This window comes from Macrotis lagotis, chromosome 1 (genome assembly GCF_037893015.1).
Source record: "Macrotis lagotis isolate mMagLag1 chromosome 1, bilby.v1.9.chrom.fasta, whole genome shotgun sequence".
Taxonomy (NCBI): domain Eukaryota; kingdom Metazoa; phylum Chordata; class Mammalia; order Peramelemorphia; family Peramelidae; genus Macrotis; species Macrotis lagotis.
Genome location: NC_133658.1, coordinates 914,601,322 through 914,620,733, shown reverse-complemented (window position 1 = coordinate 914,620,733; position 19,412 = coordinate 914,601,322).

Genomic DNA, 19,412 nt, shown 5'->3' with positions numbered 1-19,412 from the left:
CAACATAGAGAAATGGTTGCCAGGGAATTGAATTATGATCTGGAATGTCATGAAGATAGTAAGAACAATAGGGCAGTCCGTTGGCACCCTCTTTCTAGAAAATAATGGTAGGATATGTCCTCATCACCACCACAGCCTATCTAACAAGTCTCCACCCTAAGGTCAAATCCCTGGAAATGGTGATAATCTATCAGAACTCATTCCTCAATGATTAACCAATCCTCACCCCATCATATCTTCCCCATCCCATTAACTCAGGCCCTATGTCATCTTTATTCAAACCTCATTCTGTATTCCCTACTACCTTCTCTCTTATTTATATGCTCAAGTAAGGATATCCCCAGTCAACAGCCCACTCTAAAGCTATTCACCTCTTTCACCATGCTCTTTGGGGTATCTGATTTTAAGGGTTTCTCTTCTGATCCATCTTCTTGCATTCACTCAAACCTGGCTCCCTCCATTTCTCATGACCCCCACCTTAGCTGAACATAGTCATCCCCTTGATTTTGCCATCACCCACAAATGTTCTTTTCCTATATTCATGGATTCTCTTAGCTAATCAGTCTATGGCATTCTGTCTCTCACTCTGTTTTACATTTACTAACCCTGATCATCCTCACCACAACCTCCAAACCCTTGCCCCTCAGTTCTCTCTGGTCATATTCTTCTTCCTTCCCTATCTTCACCTTCAATCATTATCTCCATCTTCACCCTTGTCTCATATGATGTGACCCTTCTCCTTGCCAAGGCCAACCTCTCTCCCCATACACAACTGATCCCCTTTGTCATCCGTTCTCTTTCACCTCAATTTGTTCTCTTCTAGCTACTTCTTGACTCTTGTGCCCAGATCTCACCAAGTCTCAATTGATCTAGAGGAGCATGGAAAGACTTATATGAACTTTTTTTAAATTTTATTTCTTTAAGATTTTATTTACTTAAGGCAATCGGGTTAAGTGACTTGCCCAAGGTCACACAGCTAGGCAGTTATTAAGTATTTGAGGTGAAATTTGAACTCAGGTCATCCTGACTCCAGGGCTGGTGCTGTATCCACTGAGTCACTTAGCTGCCCCTTATATCAAGTTTTGCAGAGTGAAGTCAGCAAAGCCCCCAAAACAACAAACTAATGTACATAGTGACTGCAACAATGTAAATGGAAAGAACAATAAAGTCCAGAAACTCGAAAGAAAATGTTTAAAAATTTTAAAGATCAAGCAGGGCTCAAATGAAGAGAAGATGCCTCCCCCAACCTAACCCTTCATGGAGATGGTGTTATGCATTTCACAGATTTTCAGACTTTTTCAACATATCAATCAGTTGTGTTGACTTTTTTCTCCTCCAGAAAAATACTATTTGTTATACAGAATGATTCTCTAGGAGAGGAAGAAAAGGGATATTTGGGATAACTATGATGATATAAGAAACCATTTCTAATGAATATTCCTTGTATGTTCTTAGCTATATAGTTATTAACAGTTTCTTACTCTTACAGCCAAACAATAATTAAATATTTAAATTTATCTACCATATTAAATTTTTTCTTTGTTACAACTTAAGATATCCCTTAAAAGAGAAAAACTTCAACAAAATTCTCTTAAATGTGTTTTTAACCCTTTAAATTATTCACAACCCAGCAGCAAAACATTTTCAAGTTACTTTCTATCTTGTATGGTAAGGAATGAGATATTTCTTTTAAAATTTAAACTGCAAGTTTTAAATATGTATTTAAATTCCACATATAATTTGCATCCAAATTTTAAATGTCCACAATATACCTTTTGTGTCAACAGAACATTTTATATAAACTAATCCTTAATTTGTAACCTTTAAAATACCCATGTAGCTCAACATCTATACTGAACTACTTAAGCAAGGGGGGTCTCAATTATAACATGACCAAGTTGTCAACTGAGATTTTGAAAGAGGTTCTCTTTCTTCTCATATTCTTCCCTGAATATGAGCAAATAGGGATTTTTCTCAGTCGTTCTGTGGTTGGATTTGTAGTTTCCAACTAACGTACAGAGAACAGAGAATTTCTATCTTGTGGCAGAGTTTAGCAAGTGCCAAGGGGGGGAGATCATCTGTACTCATCCTTTGATAAAATTACAAATTATGCCAACATAAAATGTAAATAAAATGATTTTTCATAAAGCTTTATAATTTGTAAGAAACAAAAAAAAATAAAATACCCATGTAAACCTAAGAACCTCTGTACTATTTTGAGTCCTATTTTCTTAGAACAAAATTTGAGTTTCAAAATAGCAGCTTGTCTGTGCTATCATTTTTTTAATTTGCAAAGAAGCAGAGATGAGGGATCCAGAAGAAAGACCTCCCATATAAGATAAGGGGGAGAGAGAGAGAGAGAGAGAGAGAGAGAGAGAGAGACAGAGACAGTATTTAAGAAAGGAATGGATCATGTTTGCGCAAGCTAGGATAAGAAAAAGAAGAAACAGACAGACAGGAAGAAAAAGTCAGAGAGATGCTGACCCAGTAGGGATGAGGAGTGAGAATAGGGAGAGGAGACTGACCAATCAGGACAGAGACATGACAGCAAGCAGACCAGGCAGAGACAGTGGAGAACTCAATTCTGCCAGTACCACAAAGAATTCACAATTTAAATAAACACCTACAAAACACATAAACCAAGTCAGGGCACCTTGAAACAAATTCTCTCACCAGAGAGGCACCAGCGACTCAAGGGAAAACCCCACTTTGATCTCACACTAGAGTCCCAAAAACACAATACAGACAAAGACAGACAATAGCAGTCAGACAAAAATCCCTTACCAGACACTCACCAAAGAGAGAGAGTGTGAAAACCAGACCTATACCCCAGGCCAGGCCACTCACCAAGAAAGTGCCACACATACATCGAGGGACAAGTCTGCAACACCCACTCTGCCAGCTTCAAAGAGGCAATTATCACCATAAGGTGAGAATTCCTAAAGTAGAGGTAAAATCCAGAGAATGTTTAATTTCAAAATAAAGCTAGCTGAAAAAGCGGTAGTCTCACTACCAAAACTATTAGTTTTGACTAGGCTCAAAATCTGGCCTAGCTTTTTTTAGGGATCCCATATCTAGCACTATTAAAAATCAGTCTACTCTATTCCAAGTCAAAATTGTCTAAACCCACATCTATCAACTAAAATACTAGTTTGGAATGGAGCTGGATTTGAAAAGTTAACAGACCTTTTTCCTTTCCTTCTGGGTACAGACTGAGGACCTATTTCTCCTAAAAATTTCTGTCCATCTGAGTATGATGGGCACAAAAACTGAATCCTAAAACTATTTTTAAAAACCCTTTAAAATATAGGGTTAAAGGGGCAGCTAGGTGGTGCAGTGGATAGAGTACTGGCCCTGGAACCAGGAGCACCTCAGTTCAAATCTGGCCTTAGACCTTTAATAATTATCTAGCTGTGTGACCTTGGGCAAGTCACTTAACCCCATTGCCTTGCAAAAAAAGAAAAAAACAAAAACAAAAAAGATACAGAGATAATATGAAAAAACAAATATTGCCATTGTAGGATATCCCTATACCATCAGGACAGAGAGAGAGTTGATGAAGACTTTAGGAAACATGTCAAAAACTTTGCACATAACACACTGGGTCTGAAGTCCAGAAGACCTGAGTTTAAATCCAGCTTCAAACACTATTTAGCTGTGTGACCCTGGTTAAGCTACAACCTCTCTCTGGCTCAATTTCTTTATCTGTAAAATGGACATAATAATAATATCTACCTGGCTAGGGTCAATGTGAGGATAAAATGGGATAATAGTTGTAAAGTGCTCTTCATCTGAAAGTCTTATATGTTAGACAGTACTAGTAATAGTAGTTGTAATAGTAGTAATAATAGGGCAACTCCATGGTGCAGGGGATACAGCACTAGTCCTGGAGTCAGGAGGACACCAGGAGTTCAAATCTGACCTCAGATACTTACTTACCTACCCTGTGTGACCTTATCTCCATTGCCTTGTAGCAGCTGTAGTAGTGAACTGCTGGGGCTTTCTCTTTGCCCAAAAACAGAGGTGCCAGTTATTTTTGGCTTGCCTTAATAATCATGTCTTCCCTCAAAAGGCAAAAAGGAACCACTGAGGGAAATAGCCAATATCAGCCAATCAAGAAGTGAAAAGACAATTTTTATTTAATTTTTAAAAAAGATCTTCAGGGGGAGGCTAACATGTTCACAGATGAATAAATCCAAAGCTACAAACAGAAGATATAGAAACTATTGTTGGTGGGGGATGTTAGAGGAGGAGGGTCGCACCAACAACTGGGAACATCAGGGAAGGCCTATTTTAGTCCCAAATTTCACCAACAAGGAAGAACTGATTGGCTTAATTAGAAATGATACAGGACAGATTGGAAACCAAGCCCAGTGTGCACCCCAGTGCTTAGATTTTGGAAGGGCAAATTTCAAACTGTTCAGAGAAAGAATAGATGGGATCTCATTTGTGTGTTGGAGTGGGATATGGAGGGACCTCCTTCTGCAAATTAACTTGGCTTCTTTTTTCTTGGGAAATCATCCCAAGACACTTGGAGCTGAAGATCCTTCCGTCTGTGACATTCTATGAGTCAGTGGTTCAAGATTAAGGAGAATTTGTCCCCATTGGATACTGCTGTTTATCCTGTTTTTGAAGAAAACCAATGACATCTTGATTTGCATGTGAATTAGATTTCTATGAGGCAGAGTTGTGGGGTCAAGTCATCATCTTTACTCTCTCTTCCAGAGTCACCTAAGATCAGTGGCAAGACACAAGGCAATGGCCTGGGGTGCACTACGTAACCTTGGTGTCTTCCAAGCTCTAAGTTCAAAGCAATTACTTCAGCCACCATCATGGCTGTTGGAACAAATTGTCCTCATCTGCCATTCCACTGGGGGAGATCTTCAGTGAAGACAGGGAATGCTCTTTATTATATAAATTGTGGACAGCCTCCTGAGTGATTCTGCCCCAACTGTGATCAATGGGTCTCTTAAATGGCTATTTCCTGAGGGACTGGAGAAGGGAGGCCATAATCTAATTCTATAATCTTCATATAGCTGTTTATAATTTGGAGAAGGAGAGGTTGCAGAACTGTAATGAGCCATTTTTGCCCTTGGAACAAGTAAGGGGTAGGAAATAGGGGGATAGGCTTGACTCTGATGTAGGTGCCCAGTGGTTTCTGTGTTGCTGAAGGATTGGCCCATTGATTGGGGATGAGGGGAATGTAGAGAGGTGAGGAAACTCCAGAGGGTGAATTCTAGATTTCCTGCCTAGAGGGAGGCAAGGATCACCCCAGATCAGATAGAAGAGCTGTGGTAGAGGGGATAGATGAAGTATTATATCAGAATGATAGGTTAAGGGGGGCAGCTAGGTGGTGCAGTGGATAGAGCACCAGCCCTGGAGTCAGGAGTCCCTGAGTTCAAATCCAACCTCAGACACTTAATAATTACCTAGCTGTGTGGCCTTGGGCAAGCCACTTAACCCCATTGCCTTGGAAAAAAACTAAAAAAAAAAGAATGATAGGTAAGTAAAAAGGGGCAACCAATCAAGGGCAGGCAGCTCCGGTTGGCTGCTATAAACCAAACAAAATAAATATGAATTACTTTATCAGACTTATAGATTGGAAAATTATAGGAAACTATAGTATAATGTAAAACGGCAAAGTACAAGACAATGTAATTAAATCTATGGTCTACACAGTATAATTAAATAAGAAGATGGCAAGAGTTCATCATGGGAGTGGTGAGAATATTACATGACTGGTTGTTTCAGCAGAGAATGGCTTCCAAGGCTTTTTCTTTGGAAGTACAGGACTAGCTGTTTCTCCCCTACCCCCAGCCCTTTAGAAGAACCTTCTGGATTTTTGAGAAGCCTGAGCTAATTAAGATGGTCTTCATCAATCTTTCTGCTACTCTCTTCCTGCTGAATTCAGAGAGTGAAGATCCCAGACTAAAATTCAGTCTTTACTTTTGTGTGGGGAAATCATCAGGTCAGGAGATTGTTTTAGGCTAATTGACAAGCAACCTGTATCTTTTTACTATTCAAACAGCCCCCTTCAATGATCCACACTGTGGGTGGAAAGGGAAAGATGACTTTCCCCTGCTCTCCCTTTATTTAGGTTTGCCCCAAGAAATAGGACTAGACACTGTTCTGTGTGTGTCCTCAGTTTCAGGTGCCATGGTGATCCCCACTAGACTGGAAGTTGTAGCCATGGCAACCTTGGAGCCAGACTTGCTACAGGGATGCAGCCGCCAGCCAGCCAGCCTAGCAGGGAAGCCAAGCTAGCAGAAGCCAGGGCAACCCTCCCTTGCACTCCGGGGGTTTTGCACTGGTGTCCCATAGGAATTTAGCTAAGTTATGCACTTGATCCTCTTCCCAGAGATTGGCATGGTGCAGGAGGGAAGGGCATTATGCTTTCCAATTGTTCCCACTTATAGATGTTATTATGCCTTTTGAAGAAAATATTCCTTTGTAAGTTGAGGGGAAAAGATAGACTTTGAGCCCAGTCTTATTTCTTGTCTTACCTGGCCCCCAAATTTTCCATGAGCAATGTGGAAGCAAAACCCAAACTATCAGGCAAAAGAGGTTGTTTCTTCTCATCAGTTGAGGCAGCGGCCCCTATCTTGGGTCCCAGTATCAAGGTGATCAAGTCTTCAGAACTGCAGTGGGAGAATAACGGCTCAAAATAGTTTTGGTGATGACAGACAAGAAAGGGCAAAAACTACAGCCTAGTGTACCTTCCCTAAAGCAGTCAGAGAATAGACTATTTTCATGCTAGAGAAATTTTAACCACCAGGGCTTTTCCAACTAGATGCTTTTTGCGTTCTATTTATTCTGTTTTTTTCAGGATTGACCCATTGATTAGGAATATAAATAAGAACAATTGAAATTAATACAAATGTGTAGTAGTTGTAGCCAACCCAGTTATATGACTTGCTTCGGCTACATTCAACAGAAAGTGAGTTTGAAGTAGAGGTCAGCAAATTTGGAAGATCAACCCAGACTTGAGGTTGGGCAAGGCTTTGGTGGCTGTAGTGTAAGGGGCCAAGAGATTCAATGGCAAAACAAAATGGAGTTAGACAATTCACAGGATCAAGATAGGGAAGCTAGAAAAGAAATAAGGAAGTAGATCAGGGAGGGTTGAAGTAACTGGAAATTGAAGAATGAAGACTCAGTTCGTCCAAAATGAGGCCAAAGGAGAAGAATGAGAGCAAGTTGTGACCTGGATCATGGAGATAGGGTAGTTACATGTACAATGATGAGATCAAGGCTATGACTTTGATATGAGGGCCCTTTGATATGAGGGCTAAGTTCCTATGGGACACCAGCACAAAACCCCTGGAGTGGAAGGGAGGGTTGCCCTGTCTTCTGCTAGAATGAAGTCATATAAGGAAAGTCGAGGAGTCTGAATAAAAAGGTCAGGCCCCAGACCCTTATTCACCTCTCACTTGGATGATAGCTTTCTAATAGGCCTCAAGTTTCTGTTCACTGCAATCCATCCTCCACTCAACTAGCAAAGTGATTTACCTAAAATGAGTATCTAACCATATCACCATCCCCCACCCCCACTCAATAAACTCCAGTGGTTTCCTGTTATCTCTGGGATCAACAGCAAATACCTTGATTTGGCATTTAAAGCTCTTCACAAGATGCCCACCTTCACTTCAATGCAGAGATTGGGGATTCATGAGTATGATTATAATATTAACTTTTTTAATATGTTGGCTAGGTTTACTAATTTTTTACAAATTCCTTTTTCTATACTTTATTATAAAATTATGTTATTATAAATTATATACATCATATAATGTTATGTTATATAAAATAAAAATATCAATTACATTATTATAAAATGGGGGCTACATGAAGTTCTCAAAGTTCATTCATAATACATTATTACATTTTTTTATTATATACTCATTGGTAATCTGGGTTCCATTGTAGTCATAAATAAATAATAAAATCTATATGTGGCCCTTGACAAGTTTTTGCTGAGTGATGCAACCCAGAAGAGCTACAAGTTTGAAGAGAAGGAGAGATATCAGGAAATGTAGGTAACATAAAAATAAGAAGTATGAATAGAAATTTATTTTAAAGTAAAATTGTTCTTTACACCCTGGACTTAGTCTATCTTTCCAATTTTCCTCCAGTGAAATTTACAATCCTTCTGTTCCTCCCATATGATGTTCCCTTTGCCATCTCTGTTGGCAATGGTTGCCCCTCATGCCCAGAAGGCTCTCCTTCTTTGGTTCTGCATTTTAGAAACTTTGCCTTTCTTCCAGACTTAGTTCAACTTTTTGCCACCTACAATAGGTTGTCCCCCACAGCTATTAGTTATCTTTCCCTCTGAGTCCATGCATATGTATCCTGTATGTTCCTTTCATTGTACATGTTATCTCTCCAATTAGAATGTAATTTCCTTGAGAGTTGGGACTTTTTGCTTTTTCTTTATGCTTAATAAATGTGTTTGATGATGATAGTGGTGGTGGTGATGATGATGATGATGATGATGATGATGCAAAATTGGGTATTATAAAGACTTCAGATTAAAGTGGCAGTTCAAAGCTGGTATAAGAGCTGAATTCCCTTTCATATATTTTAGTATGGTTGTGGATGTCTATCCCTAAATTGAATAATGGTCAAGAATTCCAAAAAGAAACAAGTATCAGTTCCTTTATCCAGCTCAGGACTAGGGGGAAGAAAAGATATCCAGAAACCTAAAACTCTCTCCCTGTGGAACCCTACAGAAGTGTAGGCAAACAATCAGAAGTCTGCTGGTTCTCCGACAAGAGATATCTCTTGGGTATCAGACCTGGAAGATTCTATTCTCAAGGGAAGAGATCCTGGAGTACTCAGATGGGAAAACTCTTGGGGATCAGAAACCCACAAAACTCTGATCATGGATGATGGGTTGGAACATGGATGGGAGTTGGAGATCTTTGATAGGGACATCCCAGGGGCCCAAAAGTCTGTAGCTCTCTGACTTTGGATGCTCTAGAGGGTCCTAAAGACCATAATACTCCAGATGATCAAGGTGAACCTAAAACCTCTTAGCACTCTGAGGATAGAAATGGTATAATAATGGTGTTCTTCATTCTCGAAGAAGACCATGACCTCAGGGAGGTGATGCCATGATAAGCACTTGAGTTGGATTGGGGGGGGGGCGGCTGTGCTAAGTCCCCAGACTCACTTTCTCTTCCAGAGCCATCTGGCTCCAGTGGCCAGATAGGAATAAGAACAACCAGAGATGGCCCAAGATCACACAGCTAGTAAATGTCTGAGGCTGGATTCAAATTCCTGTCTTCCTGACTCTGAGGATAGGAGTTTGAATCCAGACACTTGATGCTAACTGGCTGTGTGATGTTGGGCAAGTCACTTAACCCTGATTACCTCACATTCAGGGCCATCCAGTAGTTCTGATTCCTATCTGGCCACTGGACCCAGATAGTTCCATAGGAGAAAGTGAGGCTGGGGACTCAGCACAGCCCCCCTCATTCAAATCTAATTCACATGCTTGTCATGGCATCACTTCCTACAAGATGAGGGTGGACTAGGGAAAAAATAGTAAAGAGAAGCTAATGTCTAGAGTCAAGGAAATAGAAGTCAGAAATTAAAACAAGTTCTTACCATTCTATCCAGGATTGATAGATTTGGGCCTTAGCACAAAATGACAAACTAAGAACTGAGGCTGAGTATCCAAATAAACAGAAGATATCTACCAAAAGGAAAAGAGTATCATTGAAGAGACATCCACAACCACAAGTAGAACAGAGCCTCAGAGGGAAAGAATGGCTTGGCCAACAGGGCTAGAAAAAATTAACACAGATTAAAAGTGAATTGAGGGTGGCTAGGTGGCATAGTGGATAAAACACTGGCCCTGGAGTCAGAAGTACCTGGATTCAAATCCGTTCTCAGACACTTAATAATTACCTAGCTGTGTGGCCTTGGGCAAGCCACTTATAACACCATTTGACTTGCAAAAAAAAAAAAACCTAAAAAAAAGTGAATTGAGAGGGGCAGCTAGGTGGCACAGTGGATAGAGCACCAGCCCTGAAGTCAGGAGGACCTGAGTTCAAATCTGGCCTCAGACACTTAATAATTCTAGCTGTGTGGCCTTGGGCAGGTCACTTAACCCTATTGCCTTGCAAAAACCTAAAAGAAAAGAAGTGAATTGAGAATCTAGATGAAAGAATTAGAAAACAAATAAATAATCTAGATGAAAAGGTAGGAAAACCTTATCCACACATTAGACTTCCTGAAAATTAGAATGGAGGAATTATGTGCCTTATGTAGGGCAATTATGATTGGAGCCACAGGAGAGGCTTTATCTTGTTTGGAATCAGACGTCCAGGTTGCCTCCTGGACATTCCCAAACCTTTTCTCCACAAATACTTTTACCACTCCTTTCTAATTCTCCTTTATGGAACTTCTCCCTTTAATAAACTATAAGCCCATGTCTTGACTGCTTGTATTTGCATTCCTAGTGTTTAGCACAGTGCCTGCACATGATGAGACTTTAATAAAGGTTTTTAATTCATTTGAAAACTCAAAGTAAAATCCTTATGAATTTACACTTGAAAATATTTATTCATCTTTAGGATACCCTGGGAACTCCTCATTCATCAGCCCTCCCTACTTCTCACAAAATGATCCACCCCAAGAAAGGAAATTGTACAAGGTATCATCATAAACAAATATGTTGGACCTAAAGAAAGCGGGACTGAAATCCAGCTAGGATGTTCCTGTCCCTTCAGAGGACACTCAGGTCAGTAAACCCCAATTCCCTCAATGAGAAGTTTTGTCATCCACTCACATAAGGGGAGGAATCAAAAAGTAAAATTTAAACTAATCAAAAATACTAACAGTTTTCCAGCAAGAAGAAACTCAATAAAAACTCAGAGTACATGCAGATAAATAAACAGAAAATCCTAAAACTAGAATGAAGGATGAAACCGCATCCTTCCATTCATTAAAGAAACTACAAATCTCAAAATATTACAAGAAAAAGGGAAAGTAAGCCAATATCTCATGAAATATGGAATTCTGCACACTCCCAAGGGAGTATGAAATAATAAGAAATTCCAAAATGATTCAAAAGAAAAATTAAATAGATTAAAAAAGAAGAAATTTAAGCCAACAACCAAGAAATAGTTTCATAGGAGCTAAAATGGATTTATTTAGTTTGATAAAATTTTAAAGTTTCACACAAGCAAATCTAATATAACTAAAATTAGAAGAAAATCAGGAAACTGGAAAAAAATCTTTGCAGCAAGTTTCTGATAAAAGTCTCATTTCTAAAATATGTAGGAAACTGAATCAAATGTACAAGGTTAGAAGTCATACCCCAATTGATAAATGGTCAAAAGATATGAATAAATGGTTTTCTGAAGAAATAAAAGTTATCACCAGTCATGTGAAAAAAATATTCTAAATCACGAATAGTCAGCGAAATGGGTATTAAAACAACTCTGAGGACCATCAAAAAAGTAAACGGCAAATGCTGGAGGAGATTACAAAAAGAAAACGAATACACTGTTGGTGGAACTGTGAACAGTCCATTCTGAAAATAATTGGATACATGCCCCAAAAGGTGTTAAGACTGTACATACCCCCTTTTGTTTGACAAGGCAATGGGATTAAGTGACTTGCCCAAGGTCACACCTCTAGGTAATTATTAAGTGGTGGAGGCCAGATTTGAACTCAGGTCCTCCTGCCTCCAGGGTTGGTGCTCTATCCACTCTACCACCTAGCTGCCCCAAGTACATAGCCTTTGAACCCAGGGATACAATATCTATTCTCCAGAGAGCAAAAATGCATATAAACTAAAATATTTATAGCAATTCTTATTGTGTTGGCAAAGAACTAGAATCTAAAGACATATCCATCAATTGGGAAATAGTTGAATAATTATGCTATATGAATGTGATGGAATACTATTGTGATATAAGAAATGATGGAACTTGGGAAGACTTCAATTGATACAGACTGAAGTGAACAGAGCCAGAGAACAATTTATACAGTAAAAGCAATATTGTGAAGATCATTAACTGTGAAAGATGTAGTATTGTGAAGTCCTGTTTTATTGTTGAGAGACTTCCCTTTGCCTTAGACCTTTGGTTGGATATTCTTTCCAACATCTTGCACTCATGGAAACCTTTCTTGTTTAGAAGATAATGCATTCTTGATTATCTTTTGCACAATTGTTTTGACATCCTCTCATGATTCTGATATGGGACCAGGAAGTGAAGGCACAGGGACAAACATAATCTTTGATCCATTTTCAATTCAAGAACTGCCTTCTACCATTATTACTCAAAAACCTCTTCTATTCTGAGGTTCTTCTCATTCATCTACATCACCCTATTCACATTCTTATCATTTTCCCATCTCAGGCTTTTTTATTTTTCATATTCTTCTGGGTGATCAGTGAACCTTATGTTCAACTGATCAACACAATAATCAACTGTAATCTGAAAGGATTTATGATGAAAAAAAACAAACCAAAAAACCTAACCCTATCCATCTCCAGAAAGAGAACTACTAAAGAAGGCAGTTTGAAGTATGTTTTCTTCTTTTCTTTCTTTTACATTTTTTTATTTGAACACGACTAATATGGAAAATTTTTTGAAAGACTATACACATTTGTAATGAGTTTCATTTTACTTGCCTTTGTGAATTATTATTTTATATCATTAATATTATTTGAATTTAGTTTTATGTGGCTAAAAAATAGCCTAATTCAAAAAGCTTACCATAGAATGGCTTAGCAAACTGTGGTATATGTATGTAATGGAACACTATTGTTCTATTAGAAACCAGGAGGGACGGGATTTCAGGGAAGCCTGGAGGGATTTGAATGAACTGATGCTGAGTGAGATGAGCAGAACCAGAAAAACACTGTACACCCTAACAGCAACATGGGGGTAATGATCGACCTTGATGGACTTGCTCATTTCATCAGTGCAACAATTAGGGACAATTTGGGGCTGTCTGTGATGGAGAATACCATCTGTATCCAGAGAAAGAATTGTAGAATTTGAACAAAAACCAAGGACTATTCCTTTTAATTTAGGGGGGAAAAACCTGCTATCTTATTTTCTGATCTTGCTATCTCTTATACTTCATGTTTCTTCTTTAAGGATATGATTTCTCTCTCATTACACTCAATTTGGATCAATGCACAACATGGAAACAATGCAAAGACCGGCAAATTGCTTTCTGTGGGGGTGGGGGGTAGGGGGAGGGAAGTAAGATTGGAGGAAAAATTGTAAAACTCAAAATAAATAAAATCTTTTTAAAAAAAAGAAAAAGGTTACCATAGAAGTCAGGTTTAAAAGATGTTACAGGGATGCTAGATGGTTATAAGGAAAACTACCTGCTGCCTACCTGAAGTCAATGTCTTCACACTCTTGTCTGAACTCTAATAATGTAACCTCAGACTGACTCAAAGAGGGAGTCAACCTTTCTCTCTCTCTCTCTCTCTCTCTCTCTCTCTCTCTCTCTCTCTCTCTCTCTCTCTCCCCTAAACGACTTCATAATTTTTCTTTCTAAAACTATTTTAGATTTTGGAGTTTATTCACACAAACAACACCTTCTCAGTGGATGGGAAGAAGAAAGAGAACCCCCCAAAAAGGATGAATCAGAAATAACTTGAGATTCTGTAAAAGAAGCTGAACTGTAGGAGAAAACTGACTGATAGTTCTCTGCAGATGTCCAACTCTCAGAGGCCCTCTCCTGTCTGGAGCAGTGAATAGAAAATCAGTCCCTGACCCAGCTTCCAGGGCCAAATTTGACATGCTACAGGGCTGGGCAAAAGAAAGAGATGAAGATTGACTGAGTGTCCAAGAAAGGATTCTATCCAGGGAGGAGCAAGACAATAGAAAGTGACAGAAATGTTTTAAAAATGAAGAAAGGAAGATCAGTAAGACTCTTTGAAAACTAGTCTAAAGGATGAAGTCACACGATCATAAATTGAGAACTGGAAGGAACCTCAGAAGCCTCTGAATCCACCTCCTTTCCCATTTTATAGGTAAGAAAACTGAGGCAAAGCAGAAAGCAAGTTACTTGCCCAAAGGCACACAACTAGTAAGTAACTGAGGTAGGATTTGAATTTAGGTCTTCCTAATTCTAGGATCAGCACACTACCAGTGATCCACCTCACTGACTCTTTTCCAGGAGACCTCCACTGAGCCCCCTCCTCAATAAGGGCCTTAATGTTTAGAGTCTCCCCAGCTCCAAGGATGAGGCCTTACCTGACCACCCAGAGCTCCGGTACATCTTCCTGTCATCATTGTCAATACTGCAGGGCCAGGTGAAGGTCCTGGTATGAGGAGGATGAATCGAGGTTGAAGAGTTGGTCCCTAGTGCTCTATGAATCCATCTTTGGGGAGCTGGGGGCCCGAGACAAAGAAGAGTCATCTCTGAGGTCAGCACTTGGCCCAAAGTTTGCAACAACAGTAGGCACTTAAATAATGATTATTGACCGACCATTAGCATTCTGGCCCAGTGCCCACCCAGAGTATGTGCTGGTTTTTGCATGTTGTTGTCTCCCCATCCCCCACCCACTGGACCCCTGGAATGTCTGGTCTTTGAGAACTAAAGTGGTATTCCCCTTCCTTTCATTCCAACAAATTAAGGTGCTTAATAAATGTTTGATAACAAGAGGTGGGATCCTTTTCCATGATCATACCCCATTCATTTTACAATTTTCCCAGTACAGACTCAAATGCCAAGCTGTAGCAGATACTACTGGAGTCAGGAATCTTGAGTGAGAGGGGGAGGCTGGAGGGACCCAAATGTGGGAGGGGGGAAAAGGCAGCTTAACAGAGATATCTAAGTGGTACCATGAACTGAGTATTGGATGTGAAGTCAGGAAGATCCCAGTTTGAATCCTACCCAGATTTCATTAACTTGTGACCCTGGACAAGTTACTTTCTGCTTCAATTTCCTCATGAGATTATATACAGAAGTATAACAAATATTATAATAATAGCTATATAATAACTGGTATTATTATTACTATTATTATTATTATTATTAAGCTCCTGAGGGCTCCCTCTCTCCTCAGAACTATGCATCTAGTTCCCTTCCTTGCCTCAAGGTTCAGCAGCCTCCTGAAAAAGGTCTTTCCTTCTGAAATTGCCTTCCATCTACCCTGTGGATATGTGGCTAGGTGTGTATAAATATAAATATATATGTTCACACATATGTGTGCATGTATGTCTGCAAGTGTGTGTATGAATGTGGGTATATGAATGACTTGTGTATGAAAGGGATTTCAGGGAGGCAGAGTTGCCCAAAATCCAAAGCCTTTCTCCAATAGAGCCATCAAAGCCCAGTGGCCTAGGCATCTTTGATGTCTGACTCAACATATATATCTATATAATATATGGGTATGTAAACATATATATATGTGTATATATATATATATATATATATATATACATATATATGTATATATATACAGAGAGAGAGAGAGACATACTGTATTTCCTCATATATAAGATGCTTCCATGTATAGGTGCACTTTAATTTGGGGGCCCAAAATTGAAAAACAAATGTATTCCATACCTTCTGCTCCTAGCTTGCAGGCATCTTTTGGGCAAGTCTGTGCATGGATGCATTCTGTTTCATGAACCTGAAGTACCCATGGTATCCTCCTTGGAAATCAGTCACTTCTTTTTCATCAGCAATTCTTCTTGCCTCATCCTGAAACCATCTTGGTGAACATAGGAATTACAATTACCCTTGGCTCTTCCATCCATCTCTTAACTTCCCTCTCTAATTCCAGCCATTTGGCCCCTTGCCTCTTATGGACTTCTTCTGCTGGGGGAGTTTTGAGTTAGGTTTTTTCTTCCCATAGCCAGTCTTGGGTTGTTTTCTCAGTTGGAGGAGGACAAAACTGATGTTCAACAGCATGATTTTCATTCACTTTTGCAAATTGGATCACTTTGAACTTGAATTTAGCACTAAATGTAAATAGTTTCTGAGCCATTTCTGGGCAGAACATGGCAAAACATCCCCTAACTTACTGGTAACAAATGTGAAACAATGAGTGGCAAAGACAAGTGCATAAAAGTGGGAATGCAAGTAAAAAAATCTACAACCACTGTATAAGACACTCCCAGCTTTTAGACCCTAAAGTTTTTGAAAAAGGATGTGTCTTATACATGGAGAAATACAGTACATATCATAATATATATATATATATATGTATATATGAATATGTCATATAAATGATAGTAAAGTATATGTAAATTATATTAAATTGTGTAAAAATAGTAAACAGTAAATATTTATAATACAATATATCCTATATATCTCATTATTTATATGTTGTCTCCCCTTTAGAAAGGAGGACTACCTGAGGGCAAGGATTGCATTTTTAACCCTCTTTTTATCTCCAGCTCTTAGCATCATCTTTTTGTGGTTGAGTAGGATCTGACTCTCTGAGATCCAAACACAATGGAGTGGTTGGCCATTCCCTTCTCCAGTTCATTTTACAGATGAGGAAACTGAGGCTAACAGAGTGAAGTGATTTGCCCTTGGTCACGCAGTTAGGAAGTGTCTGAGGTGGGATTTGAACTCCAGAGGATGAGACTTCTTAACTCCATACCCAGGGTTCAGTTATCTGACTACTCCCTGCCCCACCATCTTTCTCTATTCCAGCCACCACAGCAATCTCCTGGCATCACACCAACAGGAATGCCCCTAGCCCCCTGAGCCACCCCTGCCCCAGTCAGCTTTCTGAGTCTCCAGACCCAGGTCCAAGGGTATGACCCAGAGGCCGGCCCTGGTGCTGATGGACAGCTCCCCAGTGGGTCCTGATGGTGAGGGTGTCTATACAGGGGTAGTCATCAAAAAGACCCTCACAGAGGCCGGGGTGGGCAAATCCCAAGCTCTATCACTGCCTCCCCAGGGTCTCTGGCTCCGAACACACACACACACACACACACACACACATACACAAACCCCACCTTGCCTTCTGACACCTCCCCTCCATGCACGCATGCTCATACAATCACACACATGTCTGGGTGCCCCTCCCACACTCATATATGCAAGTCACACCCATGCCCACACAAGGCCAGGGTCCCCCTCCCTGGATCCTGTCCAGTTACCCCAGGAACAAAGACCCACCCTCTCCACATCTCATGTCCAAGCAGTTAGCAAGTCTGGTTCATTCATTCATTCTCAGGTACTCACATCTGGAAAGCACATCCATCTCACCATTATCTCTCAATTCTTTGTTTCCTTCAAAATTCTGCTAGAGTAGCATCTGCTATATGAAGTCTTTCCTAACTTCTAAACTAAAACTTCTAAACCCAAGCCCCCCCCCAAAAAAAATAACCTGGTATTTATTTTGTATGTATAATGGGGCACTGGAGATAGGAGTTTCTTGTCAAAACTGTGTGGCATCCCCTTGGGTCATGTTCATCTGACATTCAAGGCCAGATCGCTGAAGCATGGGGGCCAGAAGGTAAAAAAGGAGTCTTCATGCCTGTGTTATGTAAAGTTATTCTCCCCCTTCCCCAGCATTCAGATATCCTCTGAATGTTTACTGTTAGGACCCAGAGATTTATATTGTATGGTGAGAAAAAAGTCTTCATTGGATATTGAGGTGGAAGTCTAGAAATATATTTGTAATGTAATGCTATATGTAACAAGGGAATGTTGTGTGATTTAAAGGAAGCAGAATCATCATCTCTAGCCTCTACGCAAAGGAAACTTGAGGAGGAAAGAAAGCAAGACATTGAGATCAAAATGTTGTCCACTTTGCTCTTCTCAAAGAAGAATTATATCTATCTGCTCTTTATCAGTCTAGAGGATGTGGTTTTTCAGGTTCAAACTAAACTTTTGATGACCATTTCATTAATGGAGAGAAGAAGGATTCCAAGCTTTATATCCAAGGTTTGCCTCTCTTCCCACCAAAATTCAGTTCTACAATGAACATGCACATGGGAAGTAACAAAGAAACCATTTTATTCAAGTCCATAGAAAAATAGAAATCAGAGAAAGTATATACATGATGCAGGGAAAAGATGAAGAGAACTGTGAATGTTAACAGAAAGAATTTCGGTAGAGGGGCAGCTAGGTGGCACAGTGTATAGAGCACCGGCTCTGGAGTCAGGAGGACCTGAGTTCAAATCCAACCTCAGACACTTAATAATTACCTAGCTGTGTGGCCTTGGGCAAGCCACTTAACCCCATTGACTTGCAAAAAAAAAAAAAAGAAGAAGAATTTGGGTGGAGATGTAAATTGACTTGAAGTAGAGAATTATGATTGTAACAGAAATATCTGTAATCTTAAAAGCCACTTGGATGGAGACCCTTCCCATTCTTGATGTAAAACTCATCTCCTTAGGCTTTACCCTCTACCTAATTCCATGTCCAGTAGAGGAGAAGGAAGTTCTCCTTTTGCCCTCTGGATGAGAGGCAAGACATAAAACCTGGCTCAGAGCCCCAGTCTTCTCTGACCATGGCCCAGCCAAGGCTGCCTGTTCTTTTCCCTCTCTCTCTCTCTCTCTCTCTCTCTCTCTCTGTGTGTGTGTGTGTGTGTGTGTGTACACACACACACACACACACATATATATGTATATATATATATATATATATATATATATATATACCTAGCCCTTCCTATATCTTGTAAATCCCCCCTTTTTATTTTGCTTATTTTTAAGTTCTTTCTGCAAGGCAATGGGGTTAAGTGGTGTTCCCAAGGCCACACGGCTAAGTAATTATTAAGTGTCTGAGGCCAAATTTGAACTCAGGTCCTCCTGACTCTAGTGCTAGTGCTCTATCCACTGCACCACCTAGCTGCCCCTTGTAACCCTTTTAAATAATTTTTTTTGTTTTATTTCCATCCATGCTTTCCCAAGTCTGAATAATGATTCTTCATAAGCAGAACTGAACTCAACTAACCAGCAGCTACATACAGACTCATAGAAGTGTATGAATAGGAGCGGCTAGGTGGCACCTGACCTGGAGTCAGGAGTACCTGGGTTCAAATCTGGTCTCAGACACTTAATAATTACCTAGCCGTGTGGCCTTGGGCAAGCCACTTAATCCCAGTGCCTTGCAAAAACCTAAAAAAAGTGTATGAACAGATAAACATAAATATACATACATTACATATACATCTATCTATATCTCTATATATCATGTACAACTATATATCTATCTTTATCTATATCTAGATATCTAGATATACACATATACCAGGTAATATAGTAAAGCAGCTCTCCAATTGAGAGCAAGGTTAAGCAAAAGATAGATCTCTTAGATCTCACCCAAGGAAAGTTCTCACAGTCTCAAGTATAGCAAGCTGGGGATAGGATCGTGATGGGGATTGCATCTCTTCTTCTCCCACATCAGCTTGTTTCCAAAGTCTGTTCCTTTATCCATTTTCTCTCTTGAAACTTAAATCAGGG